Source organism: Heterocephalus glaber, unplaced genomic scaffold (assembly GCF_053883595.1).
Source record: "Heterocephalus glaber isolate CG9 unplaced genomic scaffold, H.glaber_assembly_v1.0 deba00001593, whole genome shotgun sequence".
NCBI classification, from domain to species: Eukaryota; Metazoa; Chordata; class Mammalia; order Rodentia; family Bathyergidae; genus Heterocephalus; species Heterocephalus glaber.
In genome coordinates, this window is record NW_028258368.1 from 8,882,817 (window position 1) to 8,907,465 (window position 24,649).

The following is a 24,649-nucleotide window of genomic DNA, read 5'->3' on the forward strand; positions in this document are numbered from 1 at the left end:
TATGTAGCATTGTTCAGGGAACTGGAGACCTCTGCTTTATTTGAAAACTCAGGTTAAAGCTACCAAATTTCAGGGCTTGAAGAGATAGTGCAGTCACCCTAGGGGGATGGTCAATTCAACCGAAGTAAGGACCAATCATGGCTTATTTTCAGGACTCCTGTTATGTGGATCAGACCACATATTCCTTTAGTACCATTCCTCTGAACATCCTTTGATTAGAATGGGGAGGAAGATTAGGAAAAGGAGGAGAAAAAGGAAGAGGAAGAAATGGAGGAGGAGGAAAAGAAAGGAGAAGGAAGAGAAAGAAAAGATGGAGAATGGAGAGAAGAAGAAAGATTTTAACAGAGGAATAAAGTCAATATTGGAATAGTGGATGCAAAAAAAATTTTCCTCTCTATAATAGAGCAACAAACCATTTTGTCACATAGGTAATATATTGATAGTGAAAATTCTTATTCTGCTGTGTTAAATCAGTCTGGTTTTAAGGGCCTGCTGTACTGAGATGTTAGTTTGGCTTGATATAAAGTGAAATCCACATCCCTTTGTTCTTGACAGTTTCTAAGGCCACTCTTGCTTCTTGGTGAATCTCACTACAAGATCTGAGCATTTAATGAAAGGTTTTTTTCTGCCAGCATACTGAGTAAACACTACTCCTGCTTCTGGAATCCTTATGAGCTCCTCTGAGTGTTAAACAGCTGCATCAGCTTTATTGAAAATGAGTTTGTTCTTGGGCTGCTATTTCTCAATGAAGGCCATGTCTAGCAAGGCAAGGCTAACTATGAAATCACTTTGATAACCAACACAAAAAGCTGCATAAAATAATAACTTCCAAGGTTTCCTTTATTTCAAAAGCGGTCAAGTTAGAGCCAAATTTTCCAAATATTTACAGAAAGAAAATATTTGCTTTTTAATTTTTGAAATTTCATGCTGCACAACTCTCTTACCATTACCAAGGTCAAAGTTTCTTTTTCCATTTAAACCACTTTTCTTTCAATTTGGCAGGAATTACACAAATAAATTGAAATGGGAATTGAGGCTGCTGTTATTAAATACTTCTTCTGAGACCATACCTGATATTTAGGTGGGGAGTAAATTCACAATTAAAGGCTATATTCAACCATTTTAGTGAAAATAATAATGCCACTATTTTCACACATAGATATTTTTTACTATATTTTCCTTTAATGCATTGGATTAAAAATATTGAAATGATATACTAGGGATAAATTATTGTGATTTTACATATAACAACTGATAGCTGTATATTTTCATTCCTCTGATTTTTAAAAGATATATATATGTATATATAAAGATATATATATAAAGATATATGTATATGTATATGTATATCTCTATCTATCTATCTCTATATATCTATATATATATATATGGCCTGTGTTTCATTCAAAAGGCTCTTACTTCCACATTTTCACATTTATAACTTATTGTACTTCTTTGACTTCAGATACCATTTATAACCAGCAAGGATCCCACAGTTTAAAGGAGTGAATCATTTTTATCCACAAAAGAACCCTATCAGTGGATATGATAAGATTTTGAAAATTACAAAAAGAAACGAAGAAAATAACCCTCATACACTGACTTATAATAGTTCATATAACAGATCACAGGTGAAAGTTGCTTGAATCTTACTCTTCAGTTTTGAGGTTATTATTTACTCTATCAGATTTCAGGAAGGCAAAACAAGTAAAGTGAAATGGGAGACAGGAGAAGAAGAGCACAGGGAATGCCTGCTAGGACTACAGCTCTCTGGTTCTGAATGGAACTGTCATCTATAAGGCTGTGTTCCCCTTGGGGTGCTGGCTGCTTCTGTAGCACCTATGGATGGAAGAGCCACCTTTACCTGCACAAGGGCTCCCAGGAAGCTAGCTGCCATGTGGCCAAACTTCCTCTTGGTCTTGCAGCTCAAACCCACCAAGTGATTTTCATGCTTTTTGTACAAATCAGTGTTTGGAAACACATCTGAACTTTGACCTCTTGGTTTCCTGTTGAGGTGGCTTACCATTTCCACCATATCCAGTGACCACATTTGATGGGTACTGATGAAAAAAGAGGAGATGAAGAGTTTGGTGAAGCCATTAAGAATGCAATTTGATACATACTCACTTATTTTCTCTTTTCCGGCTTCCCTTTCTGTGCAGTTGTACCATGGAAATGAGGCCAAGGTTGAGAGTTCCCATACTTCTGTGGGAAACTCTGGGTGGTTTGTGGGAACAAGCACAGGTCATATGATAGCACTGAGTAAACACAGGTCAAGGTCAGCTGAGCATGGGTAGGTCAAGTCATGATTTCTCTGTCCTTTTTCTGTTAAATAGGGCAATTCCCTTGACTGATGGGCTTGATGTGTTTTGGGTGGTACCATGTGATACCTAAAAGCAAGCTTTTAAAGCCAAATCAAGTGGAATGCCTCACTATTTCTGCAATCATTATAGTAATAGAGGCCACACAACCCACAATTGGCTATGAAGCACTTTTATATTTAAAAAAATTGACTGTGTGAGAAATCTATCCCGATCTCCTCCCTTTCTTTCTCATATCCAGTGTAGAGAAGCCTATGTAAAGGCCCTTAAGCTTTGCTTTAGGACTGAGGGTCAGAATTGAATAATGTCAGAATTGAGATGAGCTTAAAAGTGGCACAAAATTTTTTATACCTATGCTGTGCCCTCTGCTTTTTTTTAGCAAAATGAATCATAAATTTATTTGTCACTAATTTTACTTACTATGTACTATGTATTAAGGAATACTAGCCATAAATCATGTACTGTCCTATGTGCTCTCTGGATTATCTTTGAATTCTTGCACAATTTCTATGTAGTAATTGCTCTTATTACCCTCATCTAGAGATGAGGAGACAAAGCTCAGAAGAGGTTGGTAACTTGCTGACTACTCCAGAGCTGTCTGAGGGCTGCGTGGGGCAGTTTAAGATAGATTCTGACTTCATTTGTTTTTTGTTCATATGTGAAAATAAATTTAGACCATCCTTCTATTCCAATCAATGGTCTGGACAATAATATTTGGCCACTGAATCAGCAAACACAACTGTTCAAGGTGTGATGTCACAAAATACAAATGTCCAGGAAAACTGGAGTAATTAGTCAAGAATCACTGAAACACGGGGGATTTCTTAAGGGAGAATCGACTAACTTGAGGGAGATAAAGGCCAAAACTGTGCTACACATTATTTATTATTATTGTTGTTGTTGTTATTAAAGTGTCTTGTTTTGAAGTTAATACTCCGGCTTAAATATGAGTGTTTAAAACAAACTGTTGGACTCTTCTTGTACTTCTAGGACAAAGGGGCCTATAGGAGGAAAGTGTACTAGAGGAACTTACTCCAGAGATTGCAGATCTCTATAGCACAATATAAGATAAAAATTGCATATGTGTGAAAAGGGAGGCGTGTGTGACTTCTTTTTCACCCATGTCACTGTCATATAATCTAGAATTTACCCATCATCCCTGTTCAGCTGCAGAACCCTGCAAAGCAGCACTACCCAGAGAATATTAAGCAAAGGTAAAGGCCAAGAGTGAGATGGGGTGGGAGAGAGGGGAAAGGAAGATGGAATTTAGAAAGACAGAGTTTCAAAGAGGGTAAACAGAAAGAGTTGGCAAAAAGGAAGAAATGAAGGGAAAATCAGGAAGTATGTATAACTGCTCGCTTGTTCTTAGTCTTGATCTCATTTTACGAGCCCTCTTGATGGTTTCCATCTTCTGCCTTACCTCCTTATTCAACATTCCTCACAGACTGGGTCATCATTCCACCACTCTCTTTAGCCCACACCCCAATCCCTGGATCATCACCTTACCAGTCATTTCCATGCCTAGAGGAAGCCAAGACTTGAGCTATCCCAAAGGCTTTCCAACCAGTGTGGTAAGGTAATTATTAAAAGAGGAGGCTGGTGCTAAGCTCAGCTTTTCTTCTGCAATTCTAGGCAATTCAGCTATGGCTTTGGACTTGCACAACACCCTTGCAAGACAGTGGCCCTGCAAGTCATCAGAGCTTCCTGCATAAAGAGCCTGAGAACATTCTAAAGTATGGTCTTCCTGCAGAGAGAAGAATGGTTCACTTTCCCTCACCTCCGGAAGCAATCAAATTTGCCCTCTTATCATATGTATTACTGCAGTCTCTCTCTGAGAGAAGTTCAGGTAAAAGTAATTGCCTGCAGTGACATTTTAGAATCTTGTATAGATTGGTTCCCTGACAAGCCCTTGACTGGCTTTCTCTGTATATTTTAGTAACCAACTGGGAAGTTTCTCATACTCCATTCTCTCTTTCTTCTTCTCAGCTCTATTCCTTCTTTCCTTCCCTTCCTTTTCTTCCCCTCCCCTGACCCCCTCTTCCCTCTTCTCTTTTTTACTCTCTCTCTCCCTCATTCATAGACATTTATAAACAAAATCTTTAAGAATCAATTTTAATTTGTCATATATGCTCTTGATTTCATTCTTTCCTGTATCCTATTATATCCTATTGCCTGTCCTCAATCAATTATAACCTTATTTCAGCAAACATTAATCTATAAACAGGATCACTTTTCAAAATTAAAAGCAATATTGTTCTCTAGATCTTGTCCTATTGTAACCATAGTCCCATCTTCTTGTAAAGCCACAATTTTGATGGTGATGATAACTTATATTGATTAGTACATATTTTCTACACATTAAGAACTTTAACATCTATTTATTTTGTTTTAGTTTCATTTTCATTATAACTAGTGTAGTTTCCACTTTACACATGGAGAAACTGCCACCTTCAGCAAATTAGATTGGATAGAAAGGAAGTGGCTAGATCAGGGTTTTAGAAGTAGATCTGTCTGAATCCAAAGCCTTTTAAAGAACAATAGTACAGTGTCCTGACAAGCTTGTACTTGCTCTTTGCATTTCTCTAATTTCTGGAAACAGCAAAGGAGTCTCAACACTCAAGAGCCAATTTGATGGCCATGTCTCAGTGTTGATTGGTCTGGACACTTCTGGAGTATTTACCTCTCTGAGGCACTCTTTTCTCTTCTTTTCTATGGCCCCATTGTGTTCTGGTTATTTTTTTATTCTGATCACTGATTCTCAGTTTCTTTCACTGGTAATTTTTTTTACTTTTTGGTTTTTCTATTCTATGAATGTTAGTGTCCCTCAGGCTTCAATCTTAACTACAGGATCTCATTTACTTTCACAATTAGGCCTCTCATCTGAATTTTAACTTATTATTTCTATCCACCTGTAAGATACTTACACATAGACATTTCACACAGAAACTGGAAATACAACAGCAAGGACACTGAATCCGTAATATTCTTCTCAGAACTGATTTTTGGTGTGTGAAAAAGCATCATTCTCTTACTACATTCCTAAGCTTATCAGCTTTAGAGACTCCTCCTCGGCCTCCATAACTAATAAGCCTTTTTCATATCCTTACTATTTTCCCCAACTACATACTTGCTCTATTATTCTGTACTTTTTTCAGACTTCTCTCATCTGTCTCCAGAACCAATGCTATGGCCTCCCTGAACCTTGTTTTAATCCCACTGTAATCACACCCCCACCATCAAAACCCATCCTTGAACAGTTACCTGAAATAATTTTTAAAATAAAAATTGGATCATGTCATGGGAGACAAGAAAAGTTTGTTTAAAAGCTTTGGGTATGATAAAAATCAAGACTTTTTAGATAACCTCAAGTGGTTGGTTGTGGCTGGATATGTTAATTTTAGAAACTTCATTTTCTTGTTTTAGAATAGACTATCAACTGCTTAAAAAACCCCCAATGTACCAGTCTACACTCCCACCAACAATGGAGAAGGGTTCCTCTTTCCCCATAGCCCCACCAACATTTGTAGTTGGTTGATTTCATGATGATAGCCATTCTTTCTGGAGTGAGGCAGAATCTCAGCATTGCTTTCATTTGCATCTCTTGTTTCTTGCTGTCAAGCATGGTCACAGAGGCCAGGGCTATTTCGATAACTGTATTAACACAGATCCTGTGGCCTATCCTTAGATTTTTGGTTGTGGAGAAGCAGCTCACAGTGTAGGAGGCATCTATTTATCTATGTGGGCAGCTCCAGAGTGAATAATTTTGCTGGTAGTTTTCTGATCATTGGGTTGTAGTTAAGACTATGTTTTTTTTCTTTTTGGTAAGTAACATTCAAAGATTAACTTCCAATACCCCTGCTTTCTGGGTAGAAGCAGCAAATATCTGAGAGGCCAATGTCATCCCAATGCTCTGAAAGCCACTCTCAGAGGTGTTTCCTGTAGCCTGCTGTTCCAGGCCTCTCAAAGATTTTTCAAGAACCTTGAAAAACCCTTTTCTGCTTAATATAACTACAGTTTTGCTTAACGCGATTATCTTCAACTGTTTCCTGACAAAGTCTCATTATCAAGTTTTTAATTTGTGTGGACATTCGTCATTTACAAAGCACTTTTCCACACGTAATCTTACCCAACCTTGTTGTAGGTACTATGTTTCATGAATTTAACATGTCATCAATTATAAACATTTTAAAAAATGTACCACCATGCAAGCAGATTCTATTTAATCATAACAATATGCTTTTAATTACCTGGAAGTTTTATTTTGTGCTTCTTGTAAATGTGTTTTGAATCTTCCCCCCAGCCCTCTGTGAGTTTCCTAATTATTCCTTAGGTGGCTTATAACTTGGAGTGTCTGTGGTAGGTATGTGATCATAGCAGACAGGTGATAGAGCTAGATAACAGATTAAGGAAATCTACCTTTCTTATATCCCACATTAATTCTCCTAGTTCCCAATGTAGAAGCTTCCAAACCCAGGTTTAGCAGAGAGATGACTTGGAAAAAGAGGACTGTGTGAATACAGTCAGGGAGAAAAGGGTATTGAAAGCAACTAGAGATTTATAAGATGTACCTCAATTTTCAGTTACTACTGTAGTTACTACTGTAGAAAAGAAATGTTCATCTAAAAGTCAGCAAATGGTATTTTTATTACTTTTATATAAATGAGTGCATCTAGGCTCTGCAATTTTAGTGACTAATAGTAGCTAGTAAGAGGCAGAGCCAGGAATTAGACTTGGTTTTTCAAAGCTAAATTCTGTGCTCTTTAAATTCATTAGACGCCTGTCTTCTATATGCAGGCTACAGATCTGAAATTATAAACCAAATTACCAAAGAGAAGACCAATAAAATTGGACTAGGTCTTATGGCAATTCCTTTTTATTTTTTCTTAAATCAGACAAGAAATTCTCAACCTTCGGGGCTCAGCATGAAACACTCAAATGGATAAGGATCTGGAAAGTCATTTTCCTTGAGCCTTTTCACATCTTTCAAAGTCTACTTCATCCACTGCTGTGTACATGTGATGACATCACCCCACGGCTAAAAACAGAATCTATTTCAGAAATGCCTAAGTTCACAGAAAATGAAACAAAATCCCAGATAATGACAACCATTTTAGAGTCTGTGTCTTCCAAGGACCAAATGAAAGGGCTCAACAGCATGTCACCAAGAAGGACTGAATTGAGAATGAAGCAGATTTAGTGTTACTTCCTTAAAGTAATGATGTAACGCTGATTTGTCTAATCTGTCCCTCAGCACTAGTGATAGTAGATCACTTCTAATTACCTCCCCCTTTCTGAGCTATATAGATAAACACCTGGGATATTAAAATGCCTTATGGGCTGGTTATTTAATTGCTACATAATTGATTTCATGAGGGAAAGAAGACAGATTAGATTCTAAGATGTAAAGGCGAAACCTGACAGACTCCAGTGTGTTGCTCAAGTCTATCAATAGAACTGTCAGCCCACAGTCTCTAGCTGGCTATTATGGATCCTTGGAATATGGGAAGAACACATTTGACAACTGTAAGAGCAAATGTAACTGCTCTTCTCTAAAAAAAAAAGATGTATGTTTGTGGTTTTATTTCCATGCCATCTAAATATTACATACCCAAATAATTTTTAGGTTGGAATGGCTTCCTGGTTTGCTCATGAGACAGTCATTTTCCTTTTGCTCTTTTTTTCCTTTGTTTATTCATCACTTCAGTATCACAGGTGGTGATGGTGTGCTCTATTTTGGACACTAGAGAAGTGAATTTTATATTCTTGCTATGTTTCATGATTATAAACCAGGAAACATAAAATACATTTTCTTTGATTTTTTTTTTGCTTCGGAGAAATCTTCCCATTTCAGACTAGGGAAGGACTATCCAAATAACAGATAGCAAATATCAGTTGAGTATCTACGATGTGTCACAACTCTATGTGTTGGAGATTCACACATAAAGATCCAGTGATGAATTCCTTGCTCTCACAGTTCCTCCTTTCTAGATGTGAAATGCACTAAAAGCAGAAATGCAGTGCTGTCACGATAGGTGCAATGAAGGTATATTTTATTGATATACTTTAAGGTATATTCTTGTGATGGTAAAGTGGAATGTAAGTTGGCTTGGACTACCATAACAAAATACCACAGCCTGAGTGGGTTAAACAACTTATTTTTATTTCTTATATTTCTAGAAGCTGGGAAACTTAAGATCAAGGTGCTGATGATATAGGTTTTATTTTGCAGACTCCCTTCTTAGCTGTAGGTGGCTTCCATCTTGATTCGTGCTCACATGACTTGTGTGCGTGTGTGTGTGTGTGTGTGTGTGTGTATGTGTCTTTGGTATCACTTCTTATAAACATACTAATCCTGTCAAACCAGGGCCCCAGGGTAAGGGGATAAAGTGTGGGCATAGTTGATGCCTTTGAGCAGAGAACCAAATGAAAGGTAGGCCAGATGGGTAACTGGGTAGGAATGTTTCAGGCAGTGGAGTAATAAGCACTCACATCTCGAAGTGGAAGCAGGTTTGGTGTGTCTGAAGAACAGCCAGCCAGGCAAGTGTGAAATCATTCAGAACAGTGGTGGAAGGTGAGGGCAGAGAGCTTGGGACTGATTTAATTCATGGTAACAGTCAACTTTATCAATCTCCATGCCCATATTATGGAAAATATCTTGTAATGACCATACTTTTCTCCCAAAATAAAATTCATTGGAAACGTAATCTACCTTTATAAATATATCTAGGACAAGATGAGCGGTTTAATACAGCATATGGATTATAGTAGTTTAAAACATACTCACGTAAAAGTTGACAAATCTGTCATTTCTTAATGAAACTTTAAGTACTTGCTTTTCTCAGCTGCTTTGAGGGAAACATTCTTGCTGTACTTATCAATATACTGTAAAATATATATAAATAGATAAGTACAAAGATAAACTAAAGATACAAACAGTTGAAAATTTCAGACAAAGTAAGGTCTGAATTGATGACATTTTCCTGAGTTAATTTCTTTCTAAAGTGTTCAGAAATATGCTAGTAAACCAATTACTGTGTTCATTAAATATGCACTGTTTCTCATAGTTGTACACACTCCAAAAGGATGAGAGTACATTGTTTTTCCCTCTTTTAGGGTATGAGGAAGCTGCACATTTTCTGCATCAGTGTGTGTGGGGGGGCATAAATTAGAAGAGACTCTGAAGTAAAATTCTGAAGGGAATTTTAGGGAAGATAAATGGAATTTCCTACAATGCCTAAAAGAAAATTGAAGGTTAGAGAAAGTGACCTTGTGAGAAAAAATTAAATGAGTTCTAATGGGGAACAATGTTGTAGACAGAGAGCCTGTGTCTTCTGAGGTTCCACAGATACCTTGCAGGGGTTAACATGTGACCTGGACTTAGAATGACCAAGGACAGAAGGACAGAGAGGAAAGTATACAACAGCTGCCCATAAAAAAACAGATGGTGCCTGAATAAATGTAGACATTTTTGGTCTGTTCTACCATTGCCTAATTTGGTAGGCTTAAAGTAAAGTATTTCATAATACCTGTGTGCTTGGGATATTCTGGGTATTATTAGTCAAGAGGAAGATGACATGATATCTACTGGGATTCACGTCCTTTTATTTGTAAATGTTTTTGAAGTTTATCTTTATGTTTACTCAGAATAAATGATAATTGATGAAACATTTTTCTCATAATTAAATTTTAAATTCTCTCACTCTGTACTTAGTTAACATCAGTGTTTGATATCTAAAATTTTAAATTCTTTCACCCTGTACTTAGTTAACATCTAGCTGGCAGCTAAAATTGAAAAAAAAATCTGTTTCCTGAATAGACAATAGACAAATCAAAATTCAAGTCCAGTAGACAAAATTTCCATCTATCTCTTTCCTTATCTATCTTTCATAATGCATAGAATCTAAATATATTCATATTTTATACAGGTAACTACATTAGATTTTGAATGTACTTTCACAACTAAAGATGGTTTAATTAGTGTTTTGTTCTCGGCCATGATTTTATATTTTAAAGCTGGAGTACTAGGTTTTATTTAAAGAAATAAATGTAAGGAGATATATTACATACTGACTGTACTGTTGCTTGTATCAATTCACTGTGGCCTTTGGTTGACATGTGCAATCACTTGGTTAGGTGCCAGCTTTTGTGCCCTAGAGTCTCAGGTGGTCAGAGACCAGGTACAGAGCAGAATAGTCTTTCTTACAGATAAAATGGGAAGAGTGGGGCTGAACTTCGCTTTTAAATTTTCTCCTTCAAGACTAACAGGGTTACTTCTATTTACTGCCCCATACAAAACTAAGCTAAAGCCAGTTGCCTCCCAACGATGTGTCACTTTCGCCATGGCCCTCGGCAATGCTGACATACAAAAGCAGATTAAGCACATAATGGCTTTTGTTGAACAAGAAGCCAATGAGAAAGCAGAAGAAATAGATGCAATGGCAGAAGAAGAGTTCAACAGTGAGAAATGTCTTCATGTGAAGACCCAAAGACTGAAGATTATGGAGTCCTACGAGAAGAAGGAAAAGCAGATTGAGCAGCAGGAGAAAATTCAGATGTCCAACTTGAAGAATCAAGTGAGGCTGAAAGTCCTTAGAGCAAGAGATGACCTTATCACTAACCTGCTAACTGAAGCAAAGCAGAGGCTCAGCAAGCTGGTAAAAGATACAACCAGGTTCCAAGTTCTGCTGGATGGACTGGTGCTCTAGGGTTTGTACCAGCTGGTGGATCCCCAAATGATTGTGCATTGGAGGAAACTAAATTTCTCTTTGGTAAAAGCTGTGGTGGGAAAAGCGATCCTTATGTACAAAATCACCACCAACAAAGATGCTGATGTTCAAATTGATCAGGAGGCCTACCTGCCTGAGGACATAGCTGGTGGAGTTGAGATCTATAATGGGAATTGTAAAATAAAAGTTTCCAACACCCTGGAAAGGTGGCTGGATCTCATAGCCCAGCAGATGATGTCAGAGGTTCAGGATCCTTGTTCAGTGCAAATGTGAATAGGAAGTTTTTGGACTAAGACTTGGGGAGGGGGAATTCATCCTCTGCGCTACATCTGAAGAAGCAAGATTGCCCGTGTATCTTCCTTTAGGCTGTTCTAATACTGTTCTGGATTTACCTATGACGCCCTTTTGTAGCTGATGCCCTTGGCCCCCAATAGTAGTGGGAGGAGCTCACTTAATGTGACCAGGACCCTTGCAGCAGTAGGAGCTTCACCCTTATCTGTTTGGGCCTAGTTTTCCTCATCTATAAATGTGATTTAAAATCTAAACCATGAAGATTCTTTATTTATTAAAACAAAAAGTTTACGTGGGAAAAACCGACTAACAGGGTTGAGTTAATCCTGCTCTGCTGAAAGAAAGGTGGTGAGGAGTGGCCCATTCAGCACACCTTCTCATAGTGAGTCAGCAGGCCATTCCTCCGAGAATGAAGAAGAAATCTTCCTGCCTACAATTTGTGATTCTTACTTAGGCTCTGCTCAAAAGTAATGAAATTATGAGGTCACTCAGTCTTAGTCAGATTCAAAGACAGACACAATATAACAAATTGATTCCTATTAGCAGGAATACAGTGACTTCTCTTTGACAGAAGAATTACCTATTGAAGGCATCAAATTTTACTTCACAGAGATTGGATCCTGATGAACTGAGAGGACATTCTGAGTGCTGAGGATTTTGCCTTGAGGACATCATTCCAGCTTGAGCAGATTTTGGATGGATCAGTTGTACCAGATGCATTTTTTTAGCTTGGTCATTAGATTTTATATCACTGCAGAGACAAATAAAATAAAAATCATTTTAGAAGAAGAAGCTTTTAGACTTTACCATTTTTGTCATGAGTAATCTTTTACTAAACATAAATTTAAATCATTGTAAAATATGAAGAAGCAATATTAACTTCTGGAGACTTCTGATATAAGACTAAAAGCCCTCCATTCCAATTTTTAAAAGTGACCATGTTAAGATTAGGAAAGAAAAGCTGTAATGCATAAAGATTTTTCTGTCATCTCATTTTTCTTATCAATTATAGTGCTGACCAAACTAATTAGATCAAGTTTGGAGCATATTTTGCCCCCTGAATCTGTCATTTCTCATTGCTGTGTTCCATGGTCAAAGGTTCTATCCTTTTAATCTCATGTAGCTATTTTAGAGTGTGTTTCCTTGGTCATAAATAGGAAAAACAAAGAGAAAAAAAGGAGGCATCATTGTAAAATAGAAAAGCATGAGGACTGAAGTTAGTTGAGAAGGAAAAGAGACATGGAAGGGTGTCCCTAGCCTCTGCCAAGCATCTTTCCAGGAGCTTCCTCTCTCAGATGTGCCTGAATCTTTGAAGCAGAGTTGCCACTACTGAAGGCTGTGGGTGTTCATTGATTTGCTCTGGGCTATAGTAGGTATCAGGATCCAAACCCAAGTCCATCCAATGCTGGAACGAATGCTCCACATACTACAATACTTCTCAGAGGCTGAGCTCTATGTGATAGGCCTCTTAGCATTTACATAAAGTAGCAATAACTGCCAAAATCAGATTATCATCAAAATTAAAAGGGCAGCATGTATGAGAATATTCTAAAATCTATAATGCCAAAAAATGGAGACGATGTATTGTGATATGTAATTGAAAATTCAGAATGATCCTAAAACTGAGGAAAAAAATAATACCCATGTCCACATTGTGATAAAATTTACCAGAGCCATCTTAAATATGGAAGGTAATGATAAAAAAATAAGTAATGCCACACATTATCTGAAAAATATTGCAATAAGATATACATATTTGAAGAAAATCCAGAATCCAGAATCAAGATGAAAAAAGCCTCTATAGCAATTATGATGATCCTAGTTGACCACTGGAAGCCATTGCATATCTAGGTATGGTTTGCATAGGTGGGACACATAGCTGTAGCATAGGAAAATATTACTATTAAAATTTAGCAGGAAGAGAGGCTTGATAGTGAATGTTGTTAAATATGATATTTTTCTAGGTACTATCAGGGAAATCTTTGTACTTACTAGTTTTCTAAAAGGGGAGAAATGGAGGAAAACACATATACTTTTAAAAAAATTAAGTTTATTGGTACATTTTAGGCAAATATTATAACCACATTCATTATTGGGAATTTGTACCTCTACATGATATATCTTAGTTCTTATTTTTTCCTATTCCCCTTTCCTCCCTTCCACCCCTTCACCTCTCCCTATTTATATAAGTTTTATTTCCATTTTTCCTTCTTTTTTCATTATTTCTTTCCCCTCTTTCCTCCCCCCCTTTCTTAGTTCCCCTTCCCCTTTGAACATTTTCTTCCTGTTTCACAATATCTGTTATACATTTTGGTCCTCATTTATACTTTCAGTTTCTCACACCAGAGAAACAATCTGATATTTACACATGTATGTCCTATTAATTTCACTTAAGAGGGTAGCCTCTTTTGCCCTTCAAAAATGTATCCCTTCATTCATACATAGTAATCAGACACCACCAGCTATTTCTGGCTCCCAATCCATTTGCAAATTGCCTGGCTACCACTCACCTTGCTTCATCCTTGCCTACACATTTGTCAGCCATCAGAACCACCTACAATGGCTTCCACTCAGAATAGCACAATTACTAACAAATCCCCTTACAGGGAAAATAAATGTGTGCAGTCAGGTGACACTCTTCCTTTTTCCTTCATCCTCTCTGTCTCTGGGGCCCAGTTGGCACCAAGTATCGTGCTGTCCAGATGGTGCGCTCTTCTTTGCTCCTGCTTGAGCATGTTCTCTGCCAAGGAATCGAGTGCCAGTTTTCTGGTGAGAATCTGCCTGCAGAAACATACTTGCCTGGGTTATGTCACTCCCTTGTAGTCTACATACAAATGGTGCCATGATGAGTCAAGCACTAGGGACTGAGAAGCTGGTGGAGGCAGGCAGAGATGGGGTTTGCATGAAAAATGAAATTGTTGGAGAAATGGAATGCACTCACTTGTGTGAACTTTGGTAAGTTATTTCAGCTCTCTAGATTCTGTTGTCTCACCCCTAAAATGCAGGTATTGGACTGGGTGATATCCTATTGTTCCTCATCTGTAACATTCAATAATACTCTTGTGAGCACTTGGTGTATAAAGCTTCAGGAGGATGCATTTGAGTGAGATCATTGTGTTGAAAACATCCTAGATTAAAGTGATGATTTTAGGATAGCCAGCCAACAATTTGGGGAGGAATAAATAAATTTCAGATAAGTGTGGGAGGTAGCTCTTTATAACAAAACTAGGTCTGCCTGATGACAAATTTCAGTGAGATCCTAAATTCAGTCTCATGTTTTTCAATGTTGAGAAGCATTTTGTAGGCAAGTGAAATTTTTTTGAGATGTAGACAATTAGTATGGTGTTCTTGATGCAAGAGAGGATGGTTAACTGGATTTGTACCATAATTTAGGTCTCAGGGACATAACAGTGAATAATTTGGATCCTAATAGTCATACAGCGAGTTGTGCAATACCCCATACTGGCAGAATATAATCAATCGGTCCACAAGAGCACCAAATTAGTGCTACATGCCCTTCAAATATTTTTGCTGAAGTGGAGGCCATTCTGAGGAAGAGGATCTGGCTTCCTCTTGTTTTTTTACTCTAGATGTCAAGGCAGCTGTGGGAGTGCTGCTCAGGAGCTCAACTGCTCAGAATTTGGAGCTATCCAGGTTTGAAGATTCCAGGGAAGAAAGAGTCTGCAGTAGTCTCCTAGGCCTTTGGTTATTGCTCCAACTCCACACTATGATTTAAATATTCCTTTGTAGGTTCCATTATCTACTATCTAGAAATGTAGAACTCAGCAAGAATCCTTGAGATGAAAAATATTGCTTCCCTCATATTTAGCTTACTCATATCCATATTATGAGTCATTCTTCCATCAATATGTTTTAATAACTATTTTGAATATATAGTTTGAATGTAAAATAACACTGAATATTTTGTCCTTATCTATCCAGCTTTTCTTCACACTTAAAATTTTCAGCTTGGGAGAGTGGGTATGGGTGGAGCCTGACAGAAAAACACTGTTTTCTTCTCTGCATATGCAAGAGTTCTGTCTATGATTATGTATTAAAATGGGTGGTGGTTCTTTGTTTCCTACAATTTTCATTTGACACACAATTACTTCCCTTTGTGACATATATGTTAGTGTGTACAAGGATAACTCAGGCCACAAGGGGCACGTAAAGCTTAGAGCTGTGGAACTTTATGTACTGGCCATGGATTCACCTGCTGGAGGTGTGTCTTAGTTCATTTTTTGTTTCTGTAATAGAATAACACACACTGGGAAATTTATAAAGAAGTTTATGTGCTCATGGTTCTGGAGCCTGGAAAGTCCAAGGGGTTGACTCCAGCATCTTCTTGGCATCTGGTGAGGTCTTTTTGCTGAGTCTCAAAGTGGCAGAATGCATCACATGGTGAGAGGGAAGAGAACATATACAGAAGAGCTTGCCTTTATAACAGAACCACTCTCCAATAACTAACCTATTCCCCTGAGAACTACCTTATTTGTACTCTTGAGAGAATGGCCTTAATCCATTCATGAGAGTGGGATCCTTATGACCTAAAAACCTCCCCTTAGGACCCTCCTCCCAACACTGCTGCATTGGGAATTATGGTTTCAACATAAAACTTTTGGGGGACACATTCAAACCATATCAGACTTCCATAATGACATACCATAGATTGGATGGCTTAAACAACAGCAATTTATTTTCTTATGATTCAAGTGGCTGGAAGTCCAAGATCAAGGTTCTGGCTGATTTGGTTTCAGGTGAAGCCTCCCTTTCTGGCTTGTAGATAGTAGTCTTCCAATTATGTCCTCATATGGTTCTTTCTTACTGTGTGCTCATGGAGAGAGAGGGAAAGTAAGTACTCTGGTGTTTCTTCCTTTCATAAGCATGATGATTTTACTATCTGATTATTACATAAGAGCCCTATTGTTATGGCCTCATTTAACCACAGCTGTTTTCTTAGGGGCCCCATATCCAAATACAGCCCCAGTGAAAGTTAGGACTTCAATATACTAATTTTTGAGGGGACACAAACCATTAGTTCATAAAAAGAAGCATATATCTGAGGAGAAGCATGGTGTAGTATTAAAGGTGGTACGATTTAATGGCAAAGAGTATAATCTTTAGAGTCTGTCATGTTACTTCAATTTATGATTTTATCACTTACTGTGTGAAGTTAGTCAAGTTCATTTGACAGTCATTTTGTAAATTTTTTTAGTATCTACTGGGGTCTATGCTAGTATCTGGCCATAAAGTTGTAAATATGACATAAATAAATGGTGTTGTCCATGTAAATCCTTGGAATAGTAGATGGAACATAGAAAGTATTTGGTAAATGCTGGTTGGCTTCCAAGATCTTCCTGGAAGTGAGTAATCTTACAGTTGAACTCTTCTGTAACAGACACTGTGCAGAATTTACAGGCTTACTAGCTGTTTCTAAGGTTTCTAAGATATGAGGGGCAGAAGCAAGACTCATCCAAATGACATGGGAAATATATCTGGATATAAGCAGAGACTAGAGAACCCATTATACAGTGATTGGTGGGGCTTAGCCGTTACAGACTATGCCTTAGAACTGGTCTCTCATGGCTTCTGGAAGTTAGCCATGTCTCTGAAATTCTTCTGGGTAAAAAGTATGTTATATGGGGGTCTTCTATTGAGGATTCTATGTGAATTTACCTGTTTACTTTGTGACATCTCTTCCATGTTGGGGGGATGTAGATTTCTTGTCTTCACTCAGTAAGCAAATGCATATATGTTTATATGCCTACACTCTTGTGGACTTATTCACACACACACACACACACACACCACACTCTCTCACACAAATGCATATACTTTTCACAATTCATGGTGAGCGTTTGGAGGTATAGCATTGAGGGCACCAATATTAAGATACATTTTGTTTTATTCCAAGGGGAAAATGATTCATCAGTGTCTTTTTGTTTAGAATCACAGATGACATTCTTTATTGATTGTAAAATGAATTTATTATCAGAACATCTAAAGTCATCTTAAAAGGTGTCTATAATTTTCAATAATACTGCAGGTACAACTACTGATGTAGAGTATTGTCAATCTCTTAAAATGTTTTAACCTACAAATTAATTATGGTAGCATTAGAATGCTGCAGGAAAAGCCATGAGCTGAGTCAGAAGGTCAAGTCCAGTGCTCAGGCTACCTCAAACCAGTAAGCACTGTGAGAAAGCCACTGGCCAATTTCCCTAGAGGCAGACTTAGAATTCTAGCTAAAATTAATCTCTCTGGAACTTAGCATTCTTATTTGTGAAGTGAAGGTATTGTAACAGATGGTCGTAAGTGCTCTTTCTAAATGATGCTTAAAAATAGCCAGACTAAAATTTCATCGAGACTATGCTCAACACTTTCTACGCATTATTTCATTTAATCTTCTTGGTGACTATCTTAGTCCACCTTGTGTTGCTTCAGCAGAATGCCTGAGACTGGGTAATTTATAAAGAAAACAATGAATTTCTTATAGTTTGGGAGGCTGGGAAGTCCAAGATCAAAGGATCACATCTGGTGAGGACCTTGTTGATATATCATAGCGCGGTAGAGGGCATCACGTGGTGAGAGAACAGAAGTGAGCAGATTCAGATCTCTGCTCCTCTTCTTCCAATGATGCAAATGCTATAATGAAGGCCTCCATCCTCGTGATTTCATCCAAGTCAAGTTAACTCTCAAAAGCGCCCATCTCCACAAAACCATAATAAAATATGAATTCGAGGATTCAGTTTCCAATACTTGAATTTGAGGAAAACATAGTCACACCACAGTAGTGAATCCTGTTACTCACATTATCTTCATTCCACACATGAGGAAACTAAAGCCTAGAGAAGCTAAGAAAATTTTCCCTGAGATGGCACAGGCGGTAAGTGGTAGCTATCTGCAGCTTACCTTTATTGATTGAAAAATACAGATGATATTTAGATTTTTTAAAATTTATTAAAGTAAAAGATATATTGCCATTCATCCCTGTCAAAATAATCCCTCTCTGAATGTGCTTGTCCCATTGTTTTGCCACTTTTTGAAGCAGTTTTGGAAGTCCTCTTTCATGTCGTTTGTTACACTATGATGACTACCTTGATGTCCTGAGTTCACTCAAAGTACTTACATTTTATGGTGATTTTGACTTTAGGGAAGAGCAAGAAATCGCACAGTACCAGATTCAGTGAATAAGGTGGCTAAGGACACAGCATAATGTTTTTATGATCCTAGGTGGCACTGGAGAGCAGCACTCATTGTATTTTTCTTTTTTTTGGTATTGGGTATCGAACTCGGGACCTTGTGCTTGCAAGTCAGGCAGTGGCACCACTGAGCTAAATCCCTAGCCCTCACTCATTGTATTTTTATCATGACTTGTAAAGACATTCATCACACCTTGTATATAACATCTTAATAATTTTTTTATTCCCATTTCTCCTTCCCCAGATTCCATTCCCAAACATTTACCTTCCTGTTTCTTATCACTTCTCCTTTATTATGCTCTTTAAATTATTTATGTTTTGGGTTTCTCATATAAGAGAAACTATGCAGTATTTAACATTCTGTGTCTGATTTATTAAATATAAATATTATGGTCTCAAAGTCCACATGTTGTCCTACAAATGATTAAAATTTATCCTTCTTTATGGCTAAGTAATATTTCATTGTACATATATACATTTTGTTTATCCATTCATCTGCTGATGGGCACCTATAATGTTTTCATAATTTAACTATTGTGAATTGCCCTCCTAGAAACATGGGTATGCATGTATCATTATAATATGATGACTTTAACTCTTGTGAAAATATACCCAGGAAAGGTATAGCTTGGTCAAATGGAATTTCTACTTTTAATTTTGAGGATTCCTTTTCCTCACATCTTTACCAGCATTTGTTGTTTTTGAGTCCTTGATGATAGCTAAAGATGCTGAACTTTTATCATGTATTTATTGGCCATTTATACTTCCTCTTTTGAGAAGTGTCTATTCATTTCAGTTGCCCATTTTTTCACTGGATCTTTTGTTTTGGGAATCTAATATTTTAAAGATCTTTATACATTCTAGGTATTAGTCCTCTATCAGAGAAGTAGCTGGAAAAATTTTTCCATTCTGTTGGTTGTCTCTTCAACCTGTTGTTTGTTTCCTTTGCTGTGAGTAAGGTTTTTAGTTTGATATAACACCATTTGTTGGTTCACAATTTTATTTCTCATGCATCTGGGATCCTGTTCAGGAAGTCCTTTCCTATGCCTACATCTTCAAGTGTTTTACCTATTTTATCTTCCAGCAAATTCAATATTCTGTTTTTATTTCTAGGTCATTGACCCACTTTGATTTGATTTTAGTACAGGATGAGAGATATGGGTCTAAATTCATTCTTCTGTACGTGAATAATAAATAATCCAAGCACCATTTGTTAAGTGGCTATCTTTTCTCTAAAGTTTATGTTTAGCCCCTTTGTGAAAGATCAGATGGCTAATGGTACATAGGACTGGATTTTTTTCCAGTTTTCTCTTCTATTCCATGGTTCTTCACTGTGTATTCTATCATATCACAATGGAATGAAGCTAGAAATCAACAGCAAAAAACCCCATAGAAACCACATAAACACATGGAGATTAAATAACACACTCCTGAATAATGATTGTGCCACAGAAAAAAAAGTCAGGAAAGAAATTAAAAAGTACCTGGACTCAAATAACAATGGCAATACTATATATCAAAACCTGTGGGACACAATGAAAAGAGTTCTGAGAAGAAAGTTTATAGCTATGAATACTTACATTAGAAAAACAGAGTGATCCAAAATAGATCTCACCACTCCTGTTCAATATAGTACTTGAAACATTAGTCAAAGCAATCACTCAAAGAAATAAAAGGAATATTTACAGGAAAGGAAGAAGTCAAATATCTTTATTTGTAGATGATAGAAGACCCCCAAAATTCCAAAAGAAGACCTTAGAGGTAATGTTACAAATTCAACAATTGGCACAAAACCAACACACAAAAATCAGTACCATTCCCATATAACAGTAATGAACCTACCAAGAAAGAAATCAGGAAAACAATCCCATTTGTGGTAGCTTAAAAATATTAAATACCTAAGAATCAACCTAATCAAGATCTCTATACTTAAAACTATAGTACTCTGAAGAAAGAGATTGAAGAGAACTTCTGACAATGCAAAGGAACAGCATCCCTTATTCCTGGAAAGGCAGAATTAACGTTGTCAAAATGGCCATATTACCAAAAATGATATATGGACTTAATACAATTCCAATCAAAATACCAATAGCACTCTTCCTAGAACTAGAAAAAAGTCTTACAATATATATGGAACCAGAAGAGACCCAAAATAGCCAAAGTAATCCTGAACAAAAAGAGCAAAGTGTGAGGCATTATAATCCCCTATTTCAAGTCATTCTACAAAGCTACAGTAATAAAAATGGCATGGTACTGGCACAAAAATAGACAGGTTGCCTTTCTAATCATTATGTTATATTGTTCAATAAAGAATGTAGCTCTGTTTGTCCAGGCTTGGGTTTGGCTATGTAGGAGATATAATAATACATTAGCTAGAGTTTTCCTTATTCCTATGCATTCATATCAAATCTGGGAAGCATCAAAAAAACCCAAACAAACAGAATACTTGAAACAATTAGGTTCTTTATGTGCTTCTCTCTAAACAATAATTTGTTAAAAGGAGAGAAGTTTGGTTTTAAAATCTTCAAAATAAGTATGGGCTCAGGAGCAGTTGTATTTAAACACAAGCAGAATTTGAAAAAACAAAGTATACTCTTTAGGACAATGATTCACAATGCAAAAATATCAGGAGTTAGGCTTTGGTGAGTTGTAGAGGTCTGTGTTAGGAAATTAAGTTGGAATGATATGCAACTGGTTTAGGTATAAGAGACCTGGAAAATCTGTGGGTTGGAAGTTAGGAATTGAAGGCAAATTTTTAAGGACAGAGGCTATCTGAACAAGCATGTAATCATGCATTTGGTCAACCTGTGAGTGTGGGAGAAAGACAGTACTAGTGATTAAGTTTGTGGATTTTAGACTAGAGAGCAGGAAGCAGGAAATGAGTTCACTCTCAATAATGACTGAAAGACAAAAATAGATTCAGGGATAGTTTAGCCCTATTGCATGCAACAAAAGAAAGTACCACACATTTCTTATTTTTTTGCTAATTTTCTAATAAATATTAACATTGCTGTGCTAAAAATTTTTTTTCAGTAAATGACCACCATTCGCAATTCATTCCTTATAGACTTCTTCATCAGTTTTGCTCATCGAATACCTTTAAAATTCACATGCCCAGAGGAGTTAAAATCTTCCTACATTCAGTACTTTCCTATCAAGATTTAGTAGAAAGGGAACACAAGAGAATTGTTTTGGGACCCTCTAGCATGCAAGAAAGGAGACACCTATAGAACTTTTGGAAGCTGGAACCCACTTAGTGGAAAGGGATATTTGAGGAGAGGATATGTAACAGTTAAAGCTGGAACCCACTTAGTGGAAAGGGATATTTGAAGAGAGGATATGTAACAGTTAAAGAGGTATGTGTGTGTGTGTGTGTGTGTGTGTGTGCACGCATGTGCAGAAACACACACGTGTTGCTGTAATACAAATTCCTTCTGTCTTTCTAAAACTTCCATAAAATATGCTATGCATACAAAAAATTTGTGAACAATCTTATTTGTTTTTTTACTTTTTGTTTTTTATATAAATCAGGGAAAAGGCTTTATTTCTCAGGAGATAAATATGAAACAGTTTGTGCAGGCATTGAGCCAATTTGACACAATGGTTTGGAGCCAAATAGGGAAAGGAGAATCTACCTTCCCACCCTAAACACACACTCCTCACCCCTGCCCTTCTTAACAGTTGCATTAGACTTCTACAGAATGAGAATGGGAATTTTTACCTAGAATTGTTACATATGGAACTGTAATCAAGAAGTGTAGAAAGTCAAGTCTATTAAAACAATCTAAAGGAAGTAGAACAGTTCTAATCCTGAGAGATTCATTCACAATGTGATAATTAATATGTTAGTTGACTTAAATGATCTTTTATTCTCTTTGTGAAAGATCTTTTAGAACTTTCAATTTGAGAATTTGGAATAAAGATGATTTCTTCTAAAGCATTTTCCACAGGTTTATAGGGCAGTATATATATGCAGTCAATATTTATTGAATATCAGTTAAAATAAAGACATTACACTTGGTCCTGTGGGAAGATACAAGAGAATCTTGCAGTCTCTTCCCTTGAGACCTAGTGTTTACTTTAGACATGTAAGAATCCTTTTCTATTGATAGAGAAGGCATTAGTATGGAATCAGAGTTGGAAAGGAAGTTACCACTTCTTTCTCAAATCTGCAGTGTTTCTGTTTACCAAGAGGAAATGTTCCATCAACATCCTTCAGCCTATGTCTTTAATTTGAGTCTGAGCAAAGATTGAAGGAATTCTAGAAATATCAAAGTCAGTAGTCTTTATAATGATTAGAACTTGAATGTGTATATCAGGAAGAAAGAAGGAAAAGAAAGAGAGCATAGAAAAACAGTTGTCACAAATAGGGATTTTAGGACTTTTTATATAATAGAATATTAAAACTTTTTCACCTTATTTACAAAGCTGGAAAAATTACTGTACCAAATCAAATTTGGATTTTCAAACTACTGAGTTTTATTATCATGCTTCATCTGTAAATATGTTCTCCATGTCCATTGGTGTAAACAGCACCTTTGGTACAAGGCAGCTGAATGCTTTAATCCACGGGATTAAAGTATCAAAGTTGGCATAAGTTTAAGTTTGTCTAATCTGACAATCATCCCTATGATTTTTTTTATTCATTTTAAGCCTTCAAGAAGGAGATTTTTGTTTCTTCAGTGGCAGTCCAGGTCATCATTGGAATATATAGACTATGAAAAAGGATTTTGAATTGAGTTGAAATCTGCCTGTCTGTAACTTGTATTTATTTATAATTAATTTAATAATAATTTAAAAATAAAAACAGATCAGGAAACCTATTTTTACTGTGTCAAATCAGCATACGTTCTCTTCTTTCATCTCCTTCATGTCTCTGTTTCTCCAGACTAAAACTATTCATTTTCTTCCATTCTTCATAGGATATAACTTGTGCTGTCATTGGGAGAAAGAGAGAGAGAGAGAGAGAGAGAGAGAGAGAGAGAGAGAGAGAGCCATTCTACACATATCCTTGTTCCTTGTTCCTATCTCAATTTAGGGGTCATTCATTCATTCAAAAAATTTTTACTGAGTATCTACCCAGTCAGGGCACCGTGCACTGTGCTGGATACTGAGGATAGTGAACATAATGGAGTAAAATTGTTATCATATTAAACTCATATTAAAGTGGTGAAGACAAAGGATATACACAACTAATAATATAAATTAGAGAGTTTGGGGAAAAAAGGAGAGCCAGAGAATCCAGCTGTTGGAAGCCACAGAACAAGAGAGATCAAGGATGCAGTATCAGTCCAAGACTGAAGGTCCAGAAGCTTCCTGGAGACTTACAAGTGTTAGTCTGAGTATAAGGGCTGAAGAAGCTGGAGTCTGAGGTCCACAGATGATGGCAATAGTAAAAGATGCACCCCCTCACACAGAACGGACCTTTTCATGTGCAGGTTGACTTCTTCTTTGGTCTTCCCCTTTCATTCTACCTGGGCCAAAAGCCTATTGGAATGGTACCACCCACATCAGGGAGGGGCTTCCCCCCTCAGTTTGCTGGTCTACATGCCAGTCATCTCTGGAAGCACCTCACAGTTTCACCCCAAAGTGTGCTTTACTAATCTGCTATGTGTTTCTAATACAGTCAAGGTGACAATCACAATTAATGAATCATAGGGATATCTGAGAAGGAAGATTCCAGACAGATGAAACAGCAAGTTCAAAGGTCCTGAAGTGAGAACAAAACTGATGTGTTAAGAAAAACAAACAATAGCAAGGAAGCCAGTGTGCTAGGAAAGAGCAAACTAGAGGAGCATTGGAAGGTGAAGTCAGTAGAACTTTTGTTATCACCCTGAGAGCAATGGAGAACTGGAGGAACATTTGGAACAGAGGAGTGACTTGGTATTATTTTTAGCAAAAACATTCTGGTTGTCTGTGGTGATTAGACAAAAAGTGGAGCAGGTTGCCCAGCGAGGAGGTTATTGCAATAATATAGGCGACACCTAGCAGTGGTGTGTGGACTGGGGGTAGTGGTGGAATTGGTGAGAAAAAGTTGAATTCTGGATATACTTTGAAGTTAGAGCTGACAAGATTTGCTGATGGATCAGAAGTGGGCTGTGAAAGAAAA

At 37.0% G+C, this 24,649-nt stretch overlaps 1 long non-coding RNA gene and 1 pseudogene across 2 annotated transcripts in view; both read left to right on the forward strand.

Moving 5' to 3' along the window:
• LOC110344344 (uncharacterized) overlaps positions 1-24,649 on the forward strand; it is a 124,942-nt gene that overhangs the window by 68,859 nt on the left and 31,434 nt on the right. The gene's annotated exons all lie outside the window — the stretch shown is intronic.
• Positions 1,398-22,930, forward strand: LOC101702242 (V-type proton ATPase subunit E 1 pseudogene; annotated as a pseudogene).